The sequence below is a fragment of the Vicugna pacos genome, unplaced genomic scaffold (assembly GCF_048564905.1).
Source record: "Vicugna pacos unplaced genomic scaffold, VicPac4 scaffold_16, whole genome shotgun sequence".
Classification (NCBI taxonomy): domain Eukaryota; kingdom Metazoa; phylum Chordata; class Mammalia; order Artiodactyla; family Camelidae; genus Vicugna; species Vicugna pacos.
The window spans coordinates 2,516,513-2,539,248 of record NW_027328737.1 but is presented as its reverse complement, the minus strand read 5'-3'; the positions used below and the strand labels follow the sequence as shown (position 1 = coordinate 2,539,248).

Genomic DNA, 22,736 nt, shown 5'->3' with positions numbered 1-22,736 from the left:
ACATTAGATACCTGATATTACCTGACCAGTAGAGGTGAAGAAGTGCAGTAAAAGAAACAGGAAATACCATTTTCAGTTCCAAAGAGATTGAAGGCCCAAAACATAAGCTTTCAAAAAACTAGACTGCAAAACGCAATCCAGAGAAAAAATTGAAAACGGAGGTGAGGGAAACACTGAAGAACAACAGTGTCTCAGAATCATAAAAGGCAGAATACCAGAAAAGGGGAAGAGAAAGCCTAAAGGCGAAACAAATAGTATCAGAAAACTCAGTGGATGAGATAATATCAGGGCTAAAATTCAGTCCTAAGCAGACCAAATAATGCAGAGGGACGCGTGAATGAATGTGAAGACAGGGGAACAGTAAACCCTCGGTCAGAAGCAGACATAGGAAAGCAAGTGCAAACCAATGAAAACATTGCTGTTGAATCCTGGGGTAAGACAAGGCATGAAAGACTAGGATTCGTAAGAGTCCCAGATGGAAAAGCAAGAGGTAAAGAAAGAAAAAATGTCTGAAAAGTTATCTGTAGAAAAATCAGACTGAAACTTGCTGAAAGCCTGGAAAGAATCATCTATGCGAAATCAGGAAGTACACAGTGTCCAAAGGAGGTGGAATCCCAATAGACCTACCAGCAGCTGTATGATTCAAATCAACGAAGTTCATGAGCATCCCAGGGATTTAAAATGCGCCTGGAGGAAAGCAACATATTCAGAAGAGAACCTCCAGAGGGGTTTCAGCTGATATATCGGCAGCAATATTGCAGGACAGGGAGGAGTGCCAGGACATAGGCCATACCCTGAAGGGCAAAATGCTGCCATCTAGGGTAGCCTAGGCCACATGACCGCCACTTCTAATAACGGCAGAGCTAGAGAATTCCACAGACCGGCAAATCTTAAAAGAATTCAGCAGTTTGAAACTTCTCCTACAAGAAAGGTTGTGAATTCTCCCCTGAATAGAAAAGCAGCAAGATGAAATGGAAAGAAGAAAACCATTATTGGAAATGCAAGAAGAGCATGAGTGGCAAAGAAGAAACCAGAAGAAGGCAAGGAGGACATCAATACCCTAAAGATGGGAGAGGGAAGCAGGAAATCATAGGTGATTGGAAGCACTATCTTAAGTGAATCAGCTTATATGACTCTCTGTTTGAAGCGAACGGAGAGATGCATGGCCTGGCGTGTTTGCAAAGCAAACGAGAAGCAGACCAACAAAAATCAAACAAACAAACATGCACCCAAATGGTACGGTTGGCTGACATATAACAAGGGAACCATGATTATTCAAAAGGAAATACTCAAGGTGATGTCAAGGATCATTCAGTACTCATCGGCCCAGTATCGCTGCTTGCATGTACTCAGCACACTTGTATTCGGAAATCAGAGGCGTGCATTTATATTCGTTAATGTTGATTAATAAGAGCATATCGTGACCTAACCCAAATGCCGATTTGGAGTCAAATGGATTCCTAGTCCGTGATATAGACTTGCAAGTCTTCCAACAGGATGAATGAATGCCATATAAAACCCTACTTCGAGAAGAAATGGCATAAGCCTTTAACAAAGACAAGTAGCTCTGCAAAAGTGCACTAAGTACAAAAGAGACAGACAGTAAAGTGCACATTGGGGTTTGTTTTCATTTCTAGGAATTTCAGCCCCCATGAAACCAATGGATCCATGTCCTGAGAGTGCGGGTGTTTCAGCAGAAATCAACCGACGGATATGTATTCCGGGTGTACGGATATTACAGGAACATAAGTTTCCTTTAGAGGGTCTCTGTGTACTGTGAACTGATAGAAAGTTTAAAGACGTGTGAAACCATCAACTGAAAATGGACACACTTGCCTCCGTTGGTACTGTGCATACAGATCTGAAGAAAAGGAAAGAGGGAAGAACAAAGTCCCATGGGACGCTAGTGGGTAGAATCACATTTAGCTTAGGAACCCCTCGTCGGATGCAGCCCCTCCCCCAACACTGACAAGATGCAGCAGCCATTGGGGATGGCAGTTACCCGTTGGATTCCAGGTGGAATGTTGGTGTGTACCGCGAGGCTTGTTGTGGCCGGTGGATCCTAGGTAACCGGGCAGAGTTCTGTGGGTGGATCAGTGTGGTGGAGGGGCTGCCGCCCTCTGTGGAGCTTAGCTTAGGTCTTTGGTCCGGGAAGCTCTGTCAGTTCGAGATACTGCTGCTGCCCAAAGACCTGAGTTCACGGGTCAGTTTCCAGAACCTGAAAGGGCAGACAGTGGAAGATCTGCCTGCCATCAGCTTACTGGTGAGGCTCCGAGCTACTTTCAGACATGCCCAGTCCTGTTGAAGTCGACTGTATGGGAGATACGAAGAGCAGCTGGCCGAAAAGATGGCTGCACGGATTGAGGAGAGATGCGAACACATTGATGAGAGATGTTCTGCTACAATGGAGATTCCTGGCCTGGAGACAGCTGTAGAGGATACCAGGCTCGAAAGACATTCATGAGACCTATTGAACCACGCTGATACTGGCAGAAACATACGGAGTGCCAACGTGGACTTGAGGAAGTTCCTCAATTCTCTGCTCCAAGAACGGGTCCAAGATCCCTGACATCTAAAAGAGAAGAGATGGCAGAGGTGATCAAAACGCTCATGTTCTTGGAAGAGGTCGTGAGAATCCACACGTCCCAAGGGGCATTTCCAAGCCATTCAGACCAAAGTGCACCAAGCCCAGGTAAGCCTTTTCCCAGGTTTGGGCCTAGATAACAAGCACTTGCTCTTCCCTCCCCTCCACTCAGGCATCCATTTGGAAGGATCAGTACCTGAGCTGCAATGAAGCCAGTACGAGAAGGGCAAGCCCCTCCTCGAATCAGAGTTCCTCCAGCTTTACCCTCTGTGAACAACAGTGAACTCCTTAAAGGTCTAAAAGTCTCGACTGAAATAGATAGCATATGAATAACTATCTCACACAAAGAAACGATGGCCTTCCGCTAGATTCAGCCAATGCTGGGTTTGTGTCTTCTCTGGGGTGAAGGGAGTGTGGTAAGTGAGGGGAATCTTTGACTGAACTTGTATATGTATTTGGCCTCAGTTTTTCAAGACAGTATAGGTAAATATTATAAGTCAGATAGTGAACGGAACTGTAAAAGTCGCCAATGACATTAAAGACACAGCTTATGTGGACATTCTTTCATTGAGTCAAGCCCCCGTGGGCACTATATCATGGGGGTGCAGACTCGGTTGCTTTAAATTGCTTTACCCAACATGATCAGATGATTAAGCGTTCTCATCACTGATAGAAGAACACCTGGTTCTCAATAGACTAGCATAGCTGCAGCAGGGTTCTCAAAGCTATAATGCCTCTAGGTGATTTTGGATTCAAACCTAAATGTATATATTTGGTTTGTTTCCTCTTGTATTTTCCAAGAGAGGGATGTGACCCCTTGAAATGCCAACATTGGCCAGTAGGTGTCATTGGGAGTAAAGTGCACCACATGCACAAGTGAAACCAAGGATGGGGGTTATATCATGTTTCCAATAGCTATTTCATGGTTCCTGTTGGTTTCGGAGGCTTCAACCGTAAAGAGTTGACATGACCCCTTTTACAGTTTGGACTGCTACTTTGCATTCTATCTGTCTATGTTTTCCTTAGAACTGACAAAATGTTACCGAAATTGACAAGTCTGGCTTCTAGGTCGACTTAGGATGTTTCAAAAACTAACTTCATTTTCGTATAACTCTCAAAACTTGGAAATCAAATCTATGAAACTTTTTAAAGGCTGCAAATGAGATATCAACACAATGTCAAAACTGGAGTCTTCGGAAAATCCCTCCCACCACGGCTGTATAGAAACAAAGAGCTAAACAAAAATCACATATCTGGGAAGTGTATCTGGAAAGTGGTGATTCATCGATGCCCAGTTGGCAGAGAAGCAGTGCCAACTGCGCTCACTCGCTCCCATGTACACAGCAATGGAAACATCCACTCACCCAGCCCTTGGCACAGGACACTTGCCGAAGAGAGGTCTGTTACTTCCAAAGACAGGATAAGGCCTCAGAAGCCCTGGAAGCAGGAGAAGGCAAAGCAGGGAATGGAAACCAGTGCAGGGTCTGACCCCTGGTGATGGAGCAGCAAAGGTGAAACTCTGTTTAACTTGGACGCACACTCTCAAGCGGACAGGAGACATGGGATTGAAGGTGATGCGCTGAGTGTTAGAAGAGTGCACAGCAGATGCTTGGCTGACAGAACTCAAAGAAACCAGCGCAAAATATCCCCACAGTTGATTCTGAGACCAAGATCCGAGCTGCCAAATTTGACGTAGCAGAGGCAGCGGTCAGGGAGGGATAGGGCTATGGATGATGGCACACGCTGAGTCTCAGGGATCTGGAGTGCGTTGTGGGATGTGGTGGGTCCTATCAAGAGAGCAAACCGACCTGTGACCCCAGTGAGAAGGCCACCACACCGGCACGCGCGGTTGAGATTATCGATATGTCCCATGGCCACACCCAGTGCATCTGCAGGACCAGGGACCAATTGGGCATTTTGCCAATAGAGCACGTGTGGAGCTGAATCAGAGATATCGTGCATCTGGTCTGAGTGATCTAGGTGGCCTTGGGTTTGAAATCAGAATGAAAAGCCTTAGGATCTGCTACATTCATAACCTGGGCTGGGATTTTGGTTTGGTTTGAGGCACAGGATACGCAACAGCTCTGTGGTTGCCTTCGTGCACCCGTGCCACAAGAATGAGAGGACAAGAAATAGTGGTCCAAGTCCACAGCGTGAGAAGATGAAGCATTTCCTTCAGCATTATCTCCCAAAAGCAGATGCTCCATTTTGGATGGCACCGGCACGGTACGGCACCGAGGACACCAAGGTCGGTCTGCGGGATCATTCCACTGGCCCTGATGTGTGACATCCATTGATATGCTTCCACTGGTGTTTCTGTAGGCAGAGAAGCTCTGGGAAGAACTGGTTTCATTGGGACATTCCCGTGGCACTACAAAGCACAAGCGCACTCTCAGTTTGCAGTTTTGGAAACACTCCAAAGTGACATGGAGCAGAATGCAGGGCTGAGAACCTTTAGAAGCTTCATTTCCACCAGAGGAAGTGTCCTGTGCACTTTTAGAATTGTGAGATAAGCGTAATCAAACTACGGTTATGCTAATCGAAATAGTATGGGGTGTTCATCACAATAAAGGCAACACCAGCAATTGGAGATATACCAGACAACAAACACAGGAACAGGACATGGCATCAATGTCTAGGAGAAACTGTCCTCACAGAAATCCCATGGAATTGCATAGAGACAAGATTCCAAATTTTTCACTTAACAAAGCCCTAGAAGTCTACATTAGATACCTGATATTACCTGACCAGTAGAGGTGAAGAAGTGCAGTAAAAGAAACAGGAAATACCATTTTCAGTTCCAAAGAGATTGAAGGCCCAAAACATAAGCTTTCAAAAAACTAGACTGCAAAACGCAATCCAGAGAAAAAATTGAAAACGGAGGTGAGGGAAACACTGAAGAACAACAGTGTCTCAGAATCATAAAAGGCAGAATACCAGAAAAGGGGAAGAGAAAGCCTAAAGGCGAAACAAATAGTATCAGAAAACTCAGTGGATGAGATAATATCAGGGCTAAAATTCAGTCCTAAGCAGACCAAATAATGCAGAGGGACGCGTGAATGAATGTGAAGACAGGGGAACAGTAAACCCTCGGTCAGAAGCAGACATAGGAAAGCAAGTGCAAACCAATGAAAACATTGCTGTTGAATCCTGGGGTAAGACAAGGCATGAAAGACTAGGATTCGTAAGAGTCCCAGATGGAAAAGCAAGAGGTAAAGAAAGAAAAAATGTCTGAAAAGTTATCTGTAGAAAAATCAGACTGAAACTTGCTGAAAGCCTGGAAAGAATCATCTATGCGAAATCAGGAAGTACACAGTGTCCAAAGGAGGTGGAATCCCAATAGACCTACCAGCAGCTGTATGATTCAAATCAACGAAGTTCATGAGCATCCCAGGGATTTAAAATGCGCCTGGAGGAAAGCAACATATTCAGAAGAGAACCTCCAGAGGGGTTTCAGCTGATATATCGGCAGCAATATTGCAGGACAGGGAGGAGTGCCAGGACATAGGCCATAACCTGAAGGGCAAAATGCTGCCATCTAGGGTAGCCTAGGCCACATGACCGCCACTTCTAATAACGGCAGAGCTAGAGAATTCCACAGACCGGCAAATCTTAAAAGAATTCAGCAGTTTGAAACTTCTCCTACAAGAAAGGTTGTGAATTCTCCCCTGAATAGAAAAGCAGCAAGATGAAATGGAAAGAAGAAAACCATTATTGGAAATGCAAGAAGAGCATGAGTGGCAAAGAAGAAACCAGAAGAAGGCAAGGAGGACATCAATACCCTAAAGATGGGAGAGGGAAGCAGGAAATCATAGGTGATTGGAAGCACTATCTTAAGTGAATCAGCTTATATGACTCTCTGTTTGAAGCGAACGGAGAGATGCATGGCCTGGCGTGTTTGCAAAGCAAACGAGAAGCAGACCAACAAAAATCAAACAAACAAACATGCACCCAAATGGTACGGTTGGCTGACATATAACAAGGGAACCATGATTATTCAAAAGGAAATACTCAAGGTGATGTCAAGGATCATTCAGTACTCATCGGCCCAGTATCGCTGCTTGCATGTACTCAGCACACTTGTATTCGGAAATCAGAGGCGTGCATTTATATTCGTTAATGTTGATTAATAAGAGCATATCGTGACCTAACCCAAATGCCGATTTGGAGTCAAATGGATTCCTAGTCCGTGATATAGACTTGCAAGTCTTCCAACAGGATGAATGAATGCCATATAAAACCCTACTTCGAGAAGAAATGGCATAAGCCTTTAACAAAGACAAGTAGCTCTGCAAAAGTGCACTAAGTACAAAAGAGACAGACAGTAAAGTGCACATTGGGGTTTGTTTTCATTTCTAGGAATTTCAGCCCCCATGAAACCAATGGATCCATGTCCTGAGAGTGCGGGTGTTTCAGCAGAAATCAACCGACGGATATGTATTCCGGGTGTACGGATATTACAGGAACATAAGTTTCCTTTAGAGGGTCTCTGTGTACTGTGAACTGATAGAAAGTTTAAAGACGTGTGAAACCATCAACTGAAAATGGACACACTTGCCTCCGTTGGTACTGTGCATACAGATCTGAAGAAAAGGAAAGAGGGAAGAACAAAGTCCCATGGGACGCTAGTGGGTAGAATCACATTTAGCTTAGGAACCCCTCGTCGGATGCAGCCCCTCCCCCAACACTGACAAGATGCAGCAGCCATTGGGGATGGCAGTTACCCGTTGGATTCCAGGTGGAATGTTGGTGTGTACCGCGAGGCTTGTTGTGGCCGGTGGATCCTAGGTAACCGGGCAGAGTTCTGTGGGTGGATCAGTGTGGTGGAGGGGCTGCCGCCCTCTGTGGAGCTTAGCTTAGGTCTTTGGTCCGGGAAGCTCTGTCAGTTCGAGATACTGCTGCTGCCCAAAGACCTGAGTTCACGGGTCAGTTTCCAGAACCTGAAAGGGCAGACAGTGGAAGATCTGCCTGCCATCAGCTTACTGGTGAGGCTCCGAGCTACTTTCAGACATGCCCAGTCCTGTTGAAGTCGACTGTATGGGAGATACGAAGAGCAGCTGGCCGAAAAGATGGCTGCACGGATTGAGGAGAGATGCGAACACATTGATGAGAGATGTTCTGCTACAATGGAGATTCCTGGCCTGGAGACAGCTGTAGAGGATACCAGGCTCGAAAGACATTCATGAGACCTATTGAACCACGCTGATACTGGCAGAAACATACGGAGTGCCAACGTGGACTTGAGGAAGTTCCTCAATTCTCTGCTCCAAGAACGGGTCCAAGATCCCTGACATCTAAAAGAGAAGAGATGGCAGAGGTGATCAAAACGCTCATGTTCTTGGAAGAGGTCGTGAGAATCCACACGTCCCAAGGGGCATTTCCAAGCCATTCAGACCAAAGTGCACCAAGCCCAGGTAAGCCTTTTCCCAGGTTTGGGCCTAGATAACAAGCACTTGCTCTTCCCTCCCCTCCACTCAGGCATCCATTTGGAAGGATCAGTACCTGAGCTGCAATGAAGCCAGTACGAGAAGGGCAAGCCCCTCCTCGAATCAGAGTTCCTCCAGCTTTACCCTCTGTGAACAACAGTGAACTCCTTAAAGGTCTAAAAGTCTCGACTGAAATAGATAGCATATGAATAACTATCTCACACAAAGAAACGATGGCCTTCCGCTAGATTCAGCCAATGCTGGGTTTGTGTCTTCTCTGGGGTGAAGGGAGTGTGGTAAGTGAGGGGAATCTTTGACTGAACTTGTATATGTATTTGGCCTCAGTTTTTCAAGACAGTATAGGTAAATATTATAAGTCAGATAGTGAACGGAACTGTAAAAGTCGCCAATGACATTAAAGACACAGCTTATGTGGACATTCTTTCATTGAGTCAAGCCCCCGTGGGCACTATATCATGGGGGTGCAGACTCGGTTGCTTTAAATTGCTTTACCCAACATGATCAGATGATTAAGCGTTCTCATCACTGATAGAAGAACACCTGGTTCTCAATAGACTAGCATAGCTGCAGCAGGGTTCTCAAAGCTATAATGCCTCTAGGTGATTTTGGATTCAAACCTAAATGTATATATTTGGTTTGTTTCCTCTTGTATTTTCCAAGAGAGGGATGTGACCCCTTGAAATGCCAACATTGGCCAGTAGGTGTCATTGGGAGTAAAGTGCACCACATGCACAAGTGAAACCAAGGATGGGGGTTATATCATGTTTCCAATAGCTATTTCATGGTTCCTGTTGGTTTCGGAGGCTTCAACCGTAAAGAGTTGACATGACCCCTTTTACAGTTTGGACTGCTACTTTGCATTCTATCTGTCTATGTTTTCCTTAGAACTGACAAAATGTTACCGAAATTGACAAGTCTGGCTTCTAGGTCGACTTAGGATGTTTCAAAAACTAACTTCATTTTCGTATAACTCTCAAAACTTGGAAATCAAATCTATGAAACTTTTTAAAGGCTGCAAATGAGATATCAACACAATGTCAAAACTGGAGTCTTCGGAAAATCCCTCCCACCACGGCTGTATAGAAACAAAGAGCTAAACAAAAATCACATATCTGGGAAGTGTATCTGGAAAGTGGTGATTCATCGATGCCCAGTTGGCAGAGAAGCAGTGCCAACTGCGCTCACTCGCTCCCATGTACACAGCAATGGAAACATCCACTCACCCAGCCCTTGGCACAGGACACTTGCCGAAGAGAGGTCTGTTACTTCCAAAGACAGGATAAGGCCTCAGAAGCCCTGGAAGCAGGAGAAGGCAAAGCAGGGAATGGAAACCAGTGCAGGGTCTGACCCCTGGTGATGGAGCAGCAAAGGTGAAACTCTGTTTAACTTGGACGCACACTCTCAAGCGGACAGGAGACATGGGATTGAAGGTGATGCGCTGAGTGTTAGAAGAGTGCACAGCAGATGCTTGGCTGACAGAACTCAAAGAAACCAGCGCAAAATATCCCCACAGTTGATTCTGAGACCAAGATCCGAGCTGCCAAATTTGACGTAGCAGAGGCAGCGGTCAGGGAGGGATAGGGCTATGGATGATGGCACACGCTGAGTCTCAGGGATCTGGAGTGCGTTGTGGGATGTGGTGGGTCCTATCAAGAGAGCAAACCGACCTGTGACCCCAGTGAGAAGGCCACCACACCGGCACGCGCGGTTGAGATTATCGATATGTCCCATGGCCACACCCAGTGCATCTGCAGGACCAGGGACCAATTGGGCATTTTGCCAATAGAGCACGTGTGGAGCTGAATCAGAGATATCGTGCATCTGGTCTGAGTGATCTAGGTGGCCTTGGGTTTGAAATCAGAATGAAAAGCCTTAGGATCTGCTACATTCATAACCTGGGCTGGGATTTTGGTTTGGTTTGAGGCACAGGATACGCAACAGCTCTGTGGTTGCCTTCGTGCACCCGTGCCACAAGAATGAGAGGACAAGAAATAGTGGTCCAAGTCCACAGCGTGAGAAGATGAAGCATTTCCTTCAGCATTATCTCCCAAAAGCAGATGCTCCATTTTGGATGGCACCGGCACGGTACGGCACCGAGGACACCAAGGTCGGTCTGCGGGATCATTCCACTGGCCCTGATGTGTGACATCCATTGATATGCTTCCACTGGTGTTTCTGTAGGCAGAGAAGCTCTGGGAAGAACTGGTTTCATTGGGACATTCCCGTGGCACTACAAAGCACAAGCGCACTCTCAGTTTGCAGTTTTGGAAACACTCCAAAGTGACATGGAGCAGAATGCAGGGCTGAGAACCTTTAGAAGCTTCATTTCCACCAGAGGAAGTGTCCTGTGCACTTTTAGAATTGTGAGATAAGCGTAATCAAACTACGGTTATGCTAATCGAAATAGTATGGGGTGTTCATCACAATAAAGGCAACACCAGCAATTGGAGATATACCAGACAACAAACACAGGAACAGGACATGGCATCAATGTCTAGGAGAAACTGTCCTCACAGAAATCCCATGGAATTGCATAGAGACAAGATTCCAAATTTTTCACTTAACAAAGCCCTAGAAGTCTACATTAGATACCTGATATTACCTGACCAGTAGAGGTGAAGAAGTGCAGTAAAAGAAACAGGAAATACCATTTTCAGTTCCAAAGAGATTGAAGGCCCAAAACATAAGCTTTCAAAAAACTAGACTGCAAAACGCAATCCAGAGAAAAAATTGAAAACGGAGGTGAGGGAAACACTGAAGAACAACAGTGTCTCAGAATCATAAAAGGCAGAATACCAGAAAAGGGGAAGAGAAAGCCTAAAGGCGAAACAAATAGTATCAGAAAACTCAGTGGATGAGATAATATCAGGGCTAAAATTCAGTCCTAAGCAGACCAAATAATGCAGAGGGACGCGTGAATGAATGTGAAGACAGGGGAACAGTAAACCCTCGGTCAGAAGCAGACATAGGAAAGCAAGTGCAAACCAATGAAAACATTGCTGTTGAATCCTGGGGTAAGACAAGGCATGAAAGACTAGGATTCGTAAGAGTCCCAGATGGAAAAGCAAGAGGTAAAGAAAGAAAAAATGTCTGAAAAGTTATCTGTAGAAAAATCAGACTGAAACTTGCTGAAAGCCTGGAAAGAATCATCTATGCGAAATCAGGAAGTACACAGTGTCCAAAGGAGGTGGAATCCCAATAGACCTACCAGCAGCTGTATGATTCAAATCAACGAAGTTCATGAGCATCCCAGGGATTTAAAATGCGCCTGGAGGAAAGCAACATATTCAGAAGAGAACCTCCAGAGGGGTTTCAGCTGATATATCGGCAGCAATATTGCAGGACAGGGAGGAGTGCCAGGACATAGGCCATAACCTGAAGGGCAAAATGCTGCCATCTAGGGTAGCCTAGGCCACATGACCGCCACTTCTAATAACGGCAGAGCTAGAGAATTCCACAGACCGGCAAATCTTAAAAGAATTCAGCAGTTTGAAACTTCTCCTACAAGAAAGGTTGTGAATTCTCCCCTGAATAGAAAAGCAGCAAGATGAAATGGAAAGAAGAAAACCATTATTGGAAATGCAAGAAGAGCATGAGTGGCAAAGAAGAAACCAGAAGAAGGCAAGGAGGACATCAATACCCTAAAGATGGGAGAGGGAAGCAGGAAATCATAGGTGATTGGAAGCACTATCTTAAGTGAATCAGCTTATATGACTCTCTGTTTGAAGCGAACGGAGAGATGCATGGCCTGGCGTGTTTGCAAAGCAAACGAGAAGCAGACCAACAAAAATCAAACAAACAAACATGCACCCAAATGGTACGGTTGGCTGACATATAACAAGGGAACCATGATTATTCAAAAGGAAATACTCAAGGTGATGTCAAGGATCATTCAGTACTCATCGGCCCAGTATCGCTGCTTGCATGTACTCAGCACACTTGTATTCGGAAATCAGAGGCGTGCATTTATATTCGTTAATGTTGATTAATAAGAGCATATCGTGACCTAACCCAAATGCCGATTTGGAGTCAAATGGATTCCTAGTCCGTGATATAGACTTGCAAGTCTTCCAACAGGATGAATGAATGCCATATAAAACCCTACTTCGAGAAGAAATGGCATAAGCCTTTAACAAAGACAAGTAGCTCTGCAAAAGTGCACTAAGTACAAAAGAGACAGACAGTAAAGTGCACATTGGGGTTTGTTTTCATTTCTAGGAATTTCAGCCCCCATGAAACCAATGGATCCATGTCCTGAGAGTGCGGGTGTTTCAGCAGAAATCAACCGACGGATATGTATTCCGGGTGTACGGATATTACAGGAACATAAGTTTCCTTTAGAGGGTCTCTGTGTACTGTGAACTGATAGAAAGTTTAAAGACGTGTGAAACCATCAACTGAAAATGGACACACTTGCCTCCGTTGGTACTGTGCATACAGATCTGAAGAAAAGGAAAGAGGGAAGAACAAAGTCCCATGGGACGCTAGTGGGTAGAATCACATTTAGCTTAGGAACCCCTCGTCGGATGCAGCCCCTCCCCCAACACTGACAAGATGCAGCAGCCATTGGGGATGGCAGTTACCCGTTGGATTCCAGGTGGAATGTTGGTGTGTACCGCGAGGCTTGTTGTGGCCGGTGGATCCTAGGTAACCGGGCAGAGTTCTGTGGGTGGATCAGTGTGGTGGAGGGGCTGCCGCCCTCTGTGGAGCTTAGCTTAGGTCTTTGGTCCGGGAAGCTCTGTCAGTTCGAGATACTGCTGCTGCCCAAAGACCTGAGTTCACGGGTCAGTTTCCAGAACCTGAAAGGGCAGACAGTGGAAGATCTGCCTGCCATCAGCTTACTGGTGAGGCTCCGAGCTACTTTCAGACATGCCCAGTCCTGTTGAAGTCGACTGTATGGGAGATACGAAGAGCAGCTGGCCGAAAAGATGGCTGCACGGATTGAGGAGAGATGCGAACACATTGATGAGAGATGTTCTGCTACAATGGAGATTCCTGGCCTGGAGACAGCTGTAGAGGATACCAGGCTCGAAAGACATTCATGAGACCTATTGAACCACGCTGATACTGGCAGAAACATACGGAGTGCCAACGTGGACTTGAGGAAGTTCCTCAATTCTCTGCTCCAAGAACGGGTCCAAGATCCCTGACATCTAAAAGAGAAGAGATGGCAGAGGTGATCAAAACGCTCATGTTCTTGGAAGAGGTCGTGAGAATCCACACGTCCCAAGGGGCATTTCCAAGCCATTCAGACCAAAGTGCACCAAGCCCAGGTAAGCCTTTTCCCAGGTTTGGGCCTAGATAACAAGCACTTGCTCTTCCCTCCCCTCCACTCAGGCATCCATTTGGAAGGATCAGTACCTGAGCTGCAATGAAGCCAGTACGAGAAGGGCAAGCCCCTCCTCGAATCAGAGTTCCTCCAGCTTTACCCTCTGTGAACAACAGTGAACTCCTTAAAGGTCTAAAAGTCTCGACTGAAATAGATAGCATATGAATAACTATCTCACACAAAGAAACGATGGCCTTCCGCTAGATTCAGCCAATGCTGGGTTTGTGTCTTCTCTGGGGTGAAGGGAGTGTGGTAAGTGAGGGGAATCTTTGACTGAACTTGTATATGTATTTGGCCTCAGTTTTTCAAGACAGTATAGGTAAATATTATAAGTCAGATAGTGAACGGAACTGTAAAAGTCGCCAATGACATTAAAGACACAGCTTATGTGGACATTCTTTCATTGAGTCAAGCCCCCGTGGGCACTATATCATGGGGGTGCAGACTCGGTTGCTTTAAATTGCTTTACCCAACATGATCAGATGATTAAGCGTTCTCATCACTGATAGAAGAACACCTGGTTCTCAATAGACTAGCATAGCTGCAGCAGGGTTCTCAAAGCTATAATGCCTCTAGGTGATTTTGGATTCAAACCTAAATGTATATATTTGGTTTGTTTCCTCTTGTATTTTCCTAGAGAGGGATGTGACCCCTTGAAATGCCAACATTGGCCAGTAGGTGTCATTGGGAGTAAAGTGCACCACATGCACAAGTGAAACCAAGGATGGGGGTTATATCATGTTTCCAATAGCTATTTCATGGTTCCTGTTGGTTTCGGAGGCTTCAACCGTAAAGAGTTGACATGACCCCTTTTACAGTTTGGACTGCTACTTTGCATTCTATCTGTCTATGTTTTCCTTAGAACTGACAAAATGTTACCGAAATTGACAAGTCTGGCTTCTAGGTCGACTTAGGATGTTTCAAAAACTAACTTCATTTTCGTATAACTCTCAAAACTTGGAAATCAAATCTATGAAACTTTTTAAAGGCTGCAAATGAGATATCAACACAATGTCAAAACTGGAGTCTTCGGAAAATCCCTCCCACCACGGCTGTATAGAAACAAAGAGCTAAACAAAAATCACATATCTGGGAAGTGTATCTGGAAAGTGGTGATTCATCGATGCCCAGTTGGCAGAGAAGCAGTGCCAACTGCGCTCACTCGCTCCCATGTACACAGCAATGGCAACATCCACTCACCCAGCCCTTGGCACAGGACACTTGCCGAAGAGAGGTCTGTTACTTCCAAAGACAGGATAAGGCCTCAGAAGCCCTGGAAGCAGGAGAAGGCAAAGCAGGGAATGGAAACCAGTGCAGGGTCTGACCCCTGGTGATGGAGCAGCAAAGGTGAAACTCTGTTTAACTTGGACGCACACTCTCAAGCGGACAGGAGACATGGGATTGAAGGTGATGCGCTGAGTGTTAGAAGAGTGCACAGCAGATGCTTGGCTGACAGAACTCAAAGAAACCAGCGCAAAATATCCCCACAGTTGATTTTCAGACCAAGATCCGAGCTGCCAAATTTGACGTAGCAGAGGCAGTGGTCAGGGAGGGATAGGGCTACGGATGATGGCACACGCTGAGTCTCAGGGATCTGGAGTGCGTTGTGGGATGTGGTGGGTCCTATCAAGAGAGCAAACCGACCTGTGACCCCAGTGAGAAAGCCACCACACCGGCACGCGTGGTTGAGATTATCGATATGTCCCATGGCCACACCCAGTGCATCTGCAGGACCAGGGACCAATTGGGCATTTTGCCAATAGAGCACGTGTGGGGCTGAATCAGGGATATCGTGCATCTGGTCTGAGTGATCTAGGTGGCCTTGGGTTTGAAATTAGAATGAAAAGCCTTAGGATCTGCTACATTCATAACCTGGGCTGGGATTTTGGTTTGGTTTGAGGCACAGGATACGCAACAGCTCTGTGGTTGCCTTCGTGCACCCGTGCCACAAGAATGAGAGGACAAGTAATAGTGGTCCAAGTCCACAGCGTGAGAAGATGAAGCATTTCCTTCAGCATTATCTAGCAAAAGCAGATGCTCCATTTTGGATGGCACCGGCACGGTACGGCACCGAGGACACCAAGGTCGGTCTGCGGGTTCATTCCACTGGCCCTGATGTGTGACATCCATTGATATGCTTCCACTGGTGTTTCTGTAGGCAGAGAAGCTCTGGGAAGAACTGGTTTCATTGGGACATTCCCGTGGCACTACAAAGCACAAGCGCACTCTCAGTTTGCAGTTTTGGAAACACTCCAAAGTGACATGGAGCAGAATGCAGGGCTGAGAACCTTTAGAAGCTTCATTTCCACCAGAGGAAGTGTCCTGTGCACTTTTAGAATTGTGAGATAAGCGTAATCAAACTACGGTTATGCTAATCGAAATAGTATGGGGTGTTCATCACAATAAAGGCAACACCAGCAATTGGAGATATACCAGACAACAAACACAGGAACAGGACATGGCATCAATGTCTAGGAGAAACTGTCCTCACAGAAATCCCATGGAATTGCATAGAGACAAGATTCCAAATTTTCACTTAACAAAGCCCTAGAAGTCTACATTAGATACCTGATATTACCTGACCAGTAGAGGTGAAGAAGTGCAGTAAAAGAAACAGGAAATACCATTTTCAGTTCCAAAGAGATTGAAGGCCCAAAACATAAGCTTTCAAAAAACTAGACTGCAAAACGCAATCCAGAGAAAAAATTGAAAACGGAGGTGAGGGAAACACTGAAGAACAACAGTGTCTCAGAATCATAAAAGGCAGAATACCAGAAAAGGGGAAGAGAAAGCCTAAAGGCGAAACAAATAGTATCAGAAAACTCAGTGGATGAGATAATATCAGGGCTAAAATTCAGTCCTAAGCAGACCAAATAATGCAGAGGGACGCGTGAATGAATGTGAAGACAGGGGAACAGTAAACCCTCGGTCAGAAGCAGACATAGGAAAGCAAGTGCAAACCAATGAAAACATTGCTGTTGAATCCTGGGGTAAGACAAGGCATGAAAGACTAGGATTCGTAAGAGTCCCAGATGGAAAAGCAAGAGGTAAAGAAAGAAAAAATGTCTGAAAAGTTATCTGTAGAAAAATCAGACTGAAACTTGCTGAAAGCCTGGAAAGAATCATCTATGCGAAATCAGGAAGTACACAGTGTCCAAAGGAGGTGGAATCCCAATAGACCTACCAGCAGCTGTATGATTCAAATCAACGAAGTTCATGAGCATCCCAGGGATTTAAAATGCGCCTGGAGGAAAGCAACATATTCAGAAGAGAACCTCCAGAGGGGTTTCAGCTGATATATCGGCAGCAATATTGCAGGACAGGGAGGAGTGCCAGGACATAGGCCATACCCTGAAGGGCAAAATGCTGCCATCTAGGGTAGCCTAGGCCACATGACCGCCACTTCTAATAACGGCAGAGCTAGAGAATTCCACAGACCGGCAAATCTTAAAAGAATTCAGCAGTTTGAAACTTATCCTACAAGAAAGGTTGTGAATTCTCCCCTGAATAGAAAAGCAGCAAGATGAAATGGAAAGAAGAAAACCATTATTGGAAATGCAAGAAGAGCATGAGTGGCAAAGAAGAAACCAGAAGAAGGCAAGGAGGACATCAATAACCTAAAGATGGGAGAGGGAAGCAGGAAATCATAGGTGATTGGAAGCACTATCTTAAGTGAATCAGCTTATATGACTCTCTGTTTGAAGCGAACGGAGAGATGCATGGCCTGGCGTGTTTGCAAAGCAAACGAGAAGCAGACCAACAAAAATCAAACAAACAAACATGCACCCAAATGGTACGGTTGGCTGACATATAACAAGGGAACCATGATTATTCAAAAGGAAATACTCAAGGTGATGTCAAGGATCATTCAGTACTCATCGGCCCAGTATCGCTGCTTGCATGTACTCAGCACACTTGTATTCGGAAATCAGAGGTGTGCATTTATATTCGTTAATGTTGATTAATAAGAGCATATCGTGACCTAACCCAAATGCCGATTTGGAGTCAAATGGATTCCTAGTCCGTGATATAGACTTGCAAGTCTTCCAACAGGATGAATGAATGCCATATAAAACCCTACTTCGAGAAGAAATGGCATAAGCCTTTAACAAAGACAAGTAGCTCTGCAAAAGTGCACTAAGTACAAAAGAGACAGACAGTAAAGTGCACATTGGGGTTTGTTTTCATTTCTAGGAATTTCAGCCCCCATGAAACCAATGGATCCATGTCCTGAGAGTGCGGGTGTTTCAGCAGAAATCAGCCGACGGATATGTATTCCGGGTGTACGGATATTACAGGAACATAAATTTCCTTTAGAGGGTCTCTGTGTACTGTGAACTGATAGAAAGTTTAAAGACGTGTGAAACCATCAACTGAAAATGGACACACTTGCCTCCGTTGGTACTGTGCATACAGATCTGAAGAAAAGGAAAGAGGGAAGAACAAAGTCCCATGGGACGCTAGTGGGTAGAATCACATTTAGCTTAGGAACCCCTCGTCGGATGCAGCCCCTCCCCCAACACTGACAAGATGCAGCAGCCATTGGGGATGGCAGTTACCCGTTGGATTCCAGGTGGAATGTTGGTGTGTACCGCGAGGCTTGTTGTGGCCGGTGGATCCTAGGTAACCGGGCAGAGTTCTGTGGGTGGATCAGTGTGGTGGAGGGGCTGCCGCCCTCTGTGGAGCTTAGCTTAGGTCTTTGGTCCGGGAAGCTCTGTCAGTTCGAGATACTGCTGCTGCCCAAAGACCTGAGTTCACGGGTCAGTTTCCAGAACCTGAAAGGGCAGACAGTGGAAGATCTGCCTGCCATCAGCTTACTGGTGAGGCTCCGAGCTACTTTCAGACATGCCCAGTCCTGTTGAAGTCGACTGTATGGGAGATACGAAGAGCAGCTGGCCGAAAAGATGGCTGCACGGATTGAGGAGAGATGCGAACACATTGATGAGAGATGTTCTGCTACAATGGAGATTCCTGGCCTGGAGACAGCTGTAGAGGATACCAGGCTCGAAAGACATTCATGAGACCTATTGAACCACGCTGATACTGGCAGAAACATACGGAGTGCCAACGTGGACTTGAGGAAGTTCCTCAATTCTCTGCTCCAAGAACGGGTCCAAGATCCCTGACATCTAAAAGAGAAGAGATGGCAGAGGTGATCAAAACGCTCATGTTCTTGGAAGAGGTCGTGAGAATCCACACGTCCCAAGGGGCATTTCCAAGCCATTCAGACCAAAGTGCACCAAGCCCAGGTAAGCCTTTTCCCAGGTTTGGGCCTAGATAACAAGCACTTGCTCTTCCCTCCCCTCCACTCAGGCATCCATTTGGAAGGATCAGTACCTGAGCTGCAATGAAGCCAGTACGAGAAGGGCAAGCCCCTCCTCGAATCAGAGTTCCTCCAGCTTTACCCTCTGTGAACAACAGTGAACTCCTTAAAGGTCTAAAAGTCTCGACTGAAATAGATAGCATATGAATAACTATCTCACACAAAGAAACGATGGCCTTCCGCTAGATTCAGCCAATGCTGGGTTTGTGTCTTCTCTGGGGTGAAGGGAGTGTGGTAAGTGAGGGGAATCTTTGACTGAACTTGTATATGTATTTGGCCTCAGTTTTTCAAGACAGTATAGGTAAATATTATAAGTCAGATAGTGAACGGAACTGTAAAAGTCGCCAATGACATTAAAGACACAGCTTATGTGGACATTCTTTCATTGAGTCAAGCCCCCGTGGGCACTATATCATGGGGGTGCAGACTCGGTTGCTTTAAATTGCTTTACCCAACATGATCAGATGATTAAGCGTTCTCATCACTGATAGAAGAACACCTGGTTCTCAATAGACTAGCATAGCTGCAGCAGGGATCTCAAAGCTATAATGCCTCTAGGTGATTTTGGATTCAAACCTAAATGTATATATTTGGTTTGTTTCCTCTTGTATTTTCCTAGAGAGGGATGTGACCCCTTGAAATGCCAACATTGGCCAGTAGGTGTCATTGGGAGTAAAGTGCACCACATGCACAAGTGAAACCAAGGATGGGGGTTATATCATGTTTCCAATAGCTATTTCATGGTTCCTGTTGGTTTCGGAGGCTTCAACAGTAAAGAGTTGACATGACCCCTTTTACAGTTTGGACTGCTACTTTGCATTCTATCTGTCTATGTTTTCCTTAGAACTGACAAAATGTTACCGAAATTGACAAGTCTGGCTTCTAGGTCGACTTAGGATGTTTCAAAAACTAACTTCATTTTCGTATAACTCTCAAAACTTGGAAATCAAATCTATGAAACTTTTTAAAGGCTGCAAATGAGATATCAACACAATGTCAAAACTGGAGTCTTCGGAAAATCCCTCCCACCACGGCTGTATAGAAACAAAGAGCTAAACAAAAATCACATATCTGGGAAGTGTATCTGGAAAGTGGTGATTCATCGATGCCCAGTTGGCAGAGAAGCAGTGCCAACTGCGCTCACTCGCTCCCATGTACACAGCAATGGCAACATCCACTCACCCAGCCCTTGGCACAGGACACTTGCCGAAGAGAGGTCTGTTACTTCCAAAGACAGGATAAGGCCTCAGAAGCCCTGGAAGCAGGAGAAGGCAAAGCAGGGAATGGAAACCAGTGCAGGGTCTGACCCCTGGTGATGGAGCAGCAAAGGTGAAACTCTGTTTAACTTGGACGCACACTCTCAAGCGGACAGGAGACATGGGATTGAAGGTGATGCGCTGAGTGTTAGAAGAGTGCACAGCAGATGCTTGGCTGACAGAACTCAAAGAAACCAGCGCAAAATATCCCCACAGTTGATTTTCAGACCAAGATCCGAGCTGCCAAATTTGACGTAGCAGAGGCAGTGGTCAGGGAGGGATAGGGCTACGGATGATGGCACACGCTGAGTCTCAGGGATCTGGAGTGCGTTGTGGGATGTGGTGGGTCCTATCAAGAGAGCAAACCGACCTGTGACCCCAGTGAGAAAGCCACCACACCGGCACGCGTGGTTGAGATTATCGATATGTCCCATGGCCACACCCAGTGCATCTGCAGGACCAGGGACCAATTGGGCATTTTGCCAATAGAGCACGTGTGGGGCTGAATCAGAGATATCGTGCATCTGGTCTGAGTGATCTAGGTGGCCTTGGGTTTGAAATTAGAATGAAAAGCCTTAGGATCTGCTACATTCATAACCTGGGCTGGGATTTTGGTTTGGTTTGAGGCACAGGATACGCAACAGCTCTGTGGTTGCCTTCGTGCACCCGTGCCACAAGAATGAGAGGACAAGTAATAGTGGTCCAAGTCCACAGCGTGAGAAGATGAAGCATTTCCTTCAGCATTATCTAGCAAAAGCAGATGCTCCATTTTGGATGGCACCGGCACGGTACGGCACCGAGGACACCAAGGTCGGTCTGCGGGTTCATTCCACTGGCCCTGATGTGTGACATCCATTGATATGCTTCCACTGGTGTTTCTGTAGGCAGAGAAGCTCTGGGAAGAACTGGTTTCATTGGGACATTCCCGTGGCACTACAAAGCACAAGCGCACTCTCAGTTTGCAGTTTTGGAAACACTCCAAAGTGACATGGAGCAGAATGCAGGGCTGAGAACCTTTAGAAGCTTCATTTCCACCAGAGGAAGTGTCCTGTGCACTTTTAGAATTGTGAGATAAGCGTAATCAAACTACGGTTATGCTAATCGAAATAGTATGGGGTGTTCATCACAATAAAGGCAACACCAGCAATTGGAGATATACCAGACAACAAACACAGGAACAGGACATGGCATCAATGTCTAGGAGAAACTGTCCTCACAGAAATCCCATGGAATTGCATAGAGACAAGATTCCAAATTTTCACTTAACAAAGCCCTAGAAGTCTACATTAGATACCTGATATTACCTGACCAGTAGAGGTGAAGAAGTGCAGTAAAAGAAACAGGAAATACCATTTTCAGTTCCAAAGAGATTGAAGGCCCAAAACATAAGCTTTCAAAAAACTAGACTGCAAAACGCAATCCAGAGAAAAAATTGAAAACGGAGGTGAGGGAAACACTGAAGAACAACAGTGTCTCAGAATCATAAAAGGCAGAATACCAGAAAAGGGGAAGAGAAAGCCTAAAGGCGAAACAAATAGTATCAGAAAACTCAGTGGATGAGATAATATCAGGGCTAAAATTCAGTCCTAAGCAGACCCAATAATGCAGAGGGACGCGTGAATGAATGTGAAGACAGGGGAACAGTAAACCCTCGGTCAGAAGCAGACATAGGAAAGCAAGTGCAAACCAATGAAAACATTGCTGTTGAATCCTGGGGTAAGACAAGGCATGAAAGACTAGGATTCGTAAGAGTCCCAGATGGAAAAGCAAGAGGTAAAGAAAGAAAAAATGTCTGAAAAGTTATCTGTAGAAAAATCAGACTGAAACTTGCTGAAAGCCTGGAAAGAATCATCTATGCGAAATCAGGAAGTACACAGTGTCCAAAGGAGGTGGAATCCCAATAGACCTACCAGCAGCTGTATGATTCAAATCAACGAAGTTCATGAGCATCCCAGGGATTTAAAATGCGCCTGGAGGAAAGCAACATATTCAGAAGAGAACCTCCAGAGGGGTTTCAGCTGATATATCGGCAGCAATATTGCAGGACAGGGAGGAGTGCCAGGACATAGGCCATACCCTGAAGGGCAAAATGCTGCCATCTAGGGTAGCCTAGGCCACATGACCGCCACTTCTAATAACGGCAGAGCTAGAGAATTCCACAGACCGGCAAATCTTAAAAGAATTCAGCAGTTTGAAACTTATCCTACAAGAAAGGTTGTGAATTCTCCCCTGAATAGAAAAGCAGCAAGATGAAATGGAAAGAAGAAAACCATTATTGGAAATGCAAGAAGAGCATGAGTGGCAAAGAAGAAACCAGAAGAAGGCAAGGAGGACATCAATAACCTAAAGATGGGAGAGGGAAGCAGGAAATCATAGGTGATTGGAAGCACTATCTTAAGTGAATCAGCTTATATGACTCTCTGTTTGAAGCGAACGGAGAGATGCATGGCCTGGCGTGTTTGCAAAGCAAACGAGAAGCAGACCAACAAAAATCAAACAAACAAACATGCACCCAAATGGTACGGTTGGCTGACATATAACAAGGGAAACATGATTATTCAAAAGGAAATACTCAAGGTGATGTCAAGGATCATTCAGTACTCATCGGCCCAGTATCGCTGCTTGCATGTACTCAGCACACTTGTATTCGGAAATCAGATGCGTGCATTTATATTCGTTAATGTTGATTAATAAGAGCATATCGTGACCTAACCCAAATGCCGATTTGGAGTCAAATGGATTCCTAGTCCGTGATATAGACTTGCAAGTCTTCCAACAGGATGAATGAATGCCAAAT

General features: G+C 45.5%; 4 long non-coding RNA genes across 4 annotated transcripts; all 4 read right to left on the bottom strand.

Moving 5' to 3' along the window:
- Window positions 1-2,339: 2,339 nt before the first annotated feature.
- Window positions 2,340-4,218, bottom strand: LOC140692731 (uncharacterized). Its single transcript, XR_012068299.1, has 3 exons — window positions 3,949-4,218; window positions 2,781-2,893; window positions 2,340-2,572 (listed from the first exon to the last, which is right to left on the bottom strand). It is a non-coding gene; the product is annotated as an uncharacterized lncRNA (long non-coding RNA).
- A 3,427-nt stretch (window positions 4,219-7,645) lies between these two features.
- LOC140692734 (uncharacterized) lies at window positions 7,646-9,496 on the bottom strand. The gene is made up of 3 exons (XR_012068302.1): window positions 9,255-9,496; window positions 8,087-8,199; window positions 7,646-7,878 (listed from the first exon to the last, which is right to left on the bottom strand). It is a non-coding gene; the product is annotated as an uncharacterized lncRNA (long non-coding RNA).
- A 3,455-nt stretch (window positions 9,497-12,951) lies between these two features.
- On the bottom strand, window positions 12,952-14,830 carry LOC140692727 (uncharacterized). The gene is made up of 3 exons (XR_012068295.1): window positions 14,561-14,830; window positions 13,393-13,505; window positions 12,952-13,184 (listed from the first exon to the last, which is right to left on the bottom strand). It is a non-coding gene; the product is annotated as an uncharacterized lncRNA (long non-coding RNA).
- Window positions 14,831-18,256: 3,426 nt separating this feature from the next.
- LOC140692735 (uncharacterized) lies at window positions 18,257-20,107 on the bottom strand. Its single transcript, XR_012068303.1, has 3 exons — window positions 19,866-20,107; window positions 18,698-18,810; window positions 18,257-18,489 (listed from the first exon to the last, which is right to left on the bottom strand). It is a non-coding gene; the product is annotated as an uncharacterized lncRNA (long non-coding RNA).
- Window positions 20,108-22,736: the final 2,629 nt, after the last annotated feature.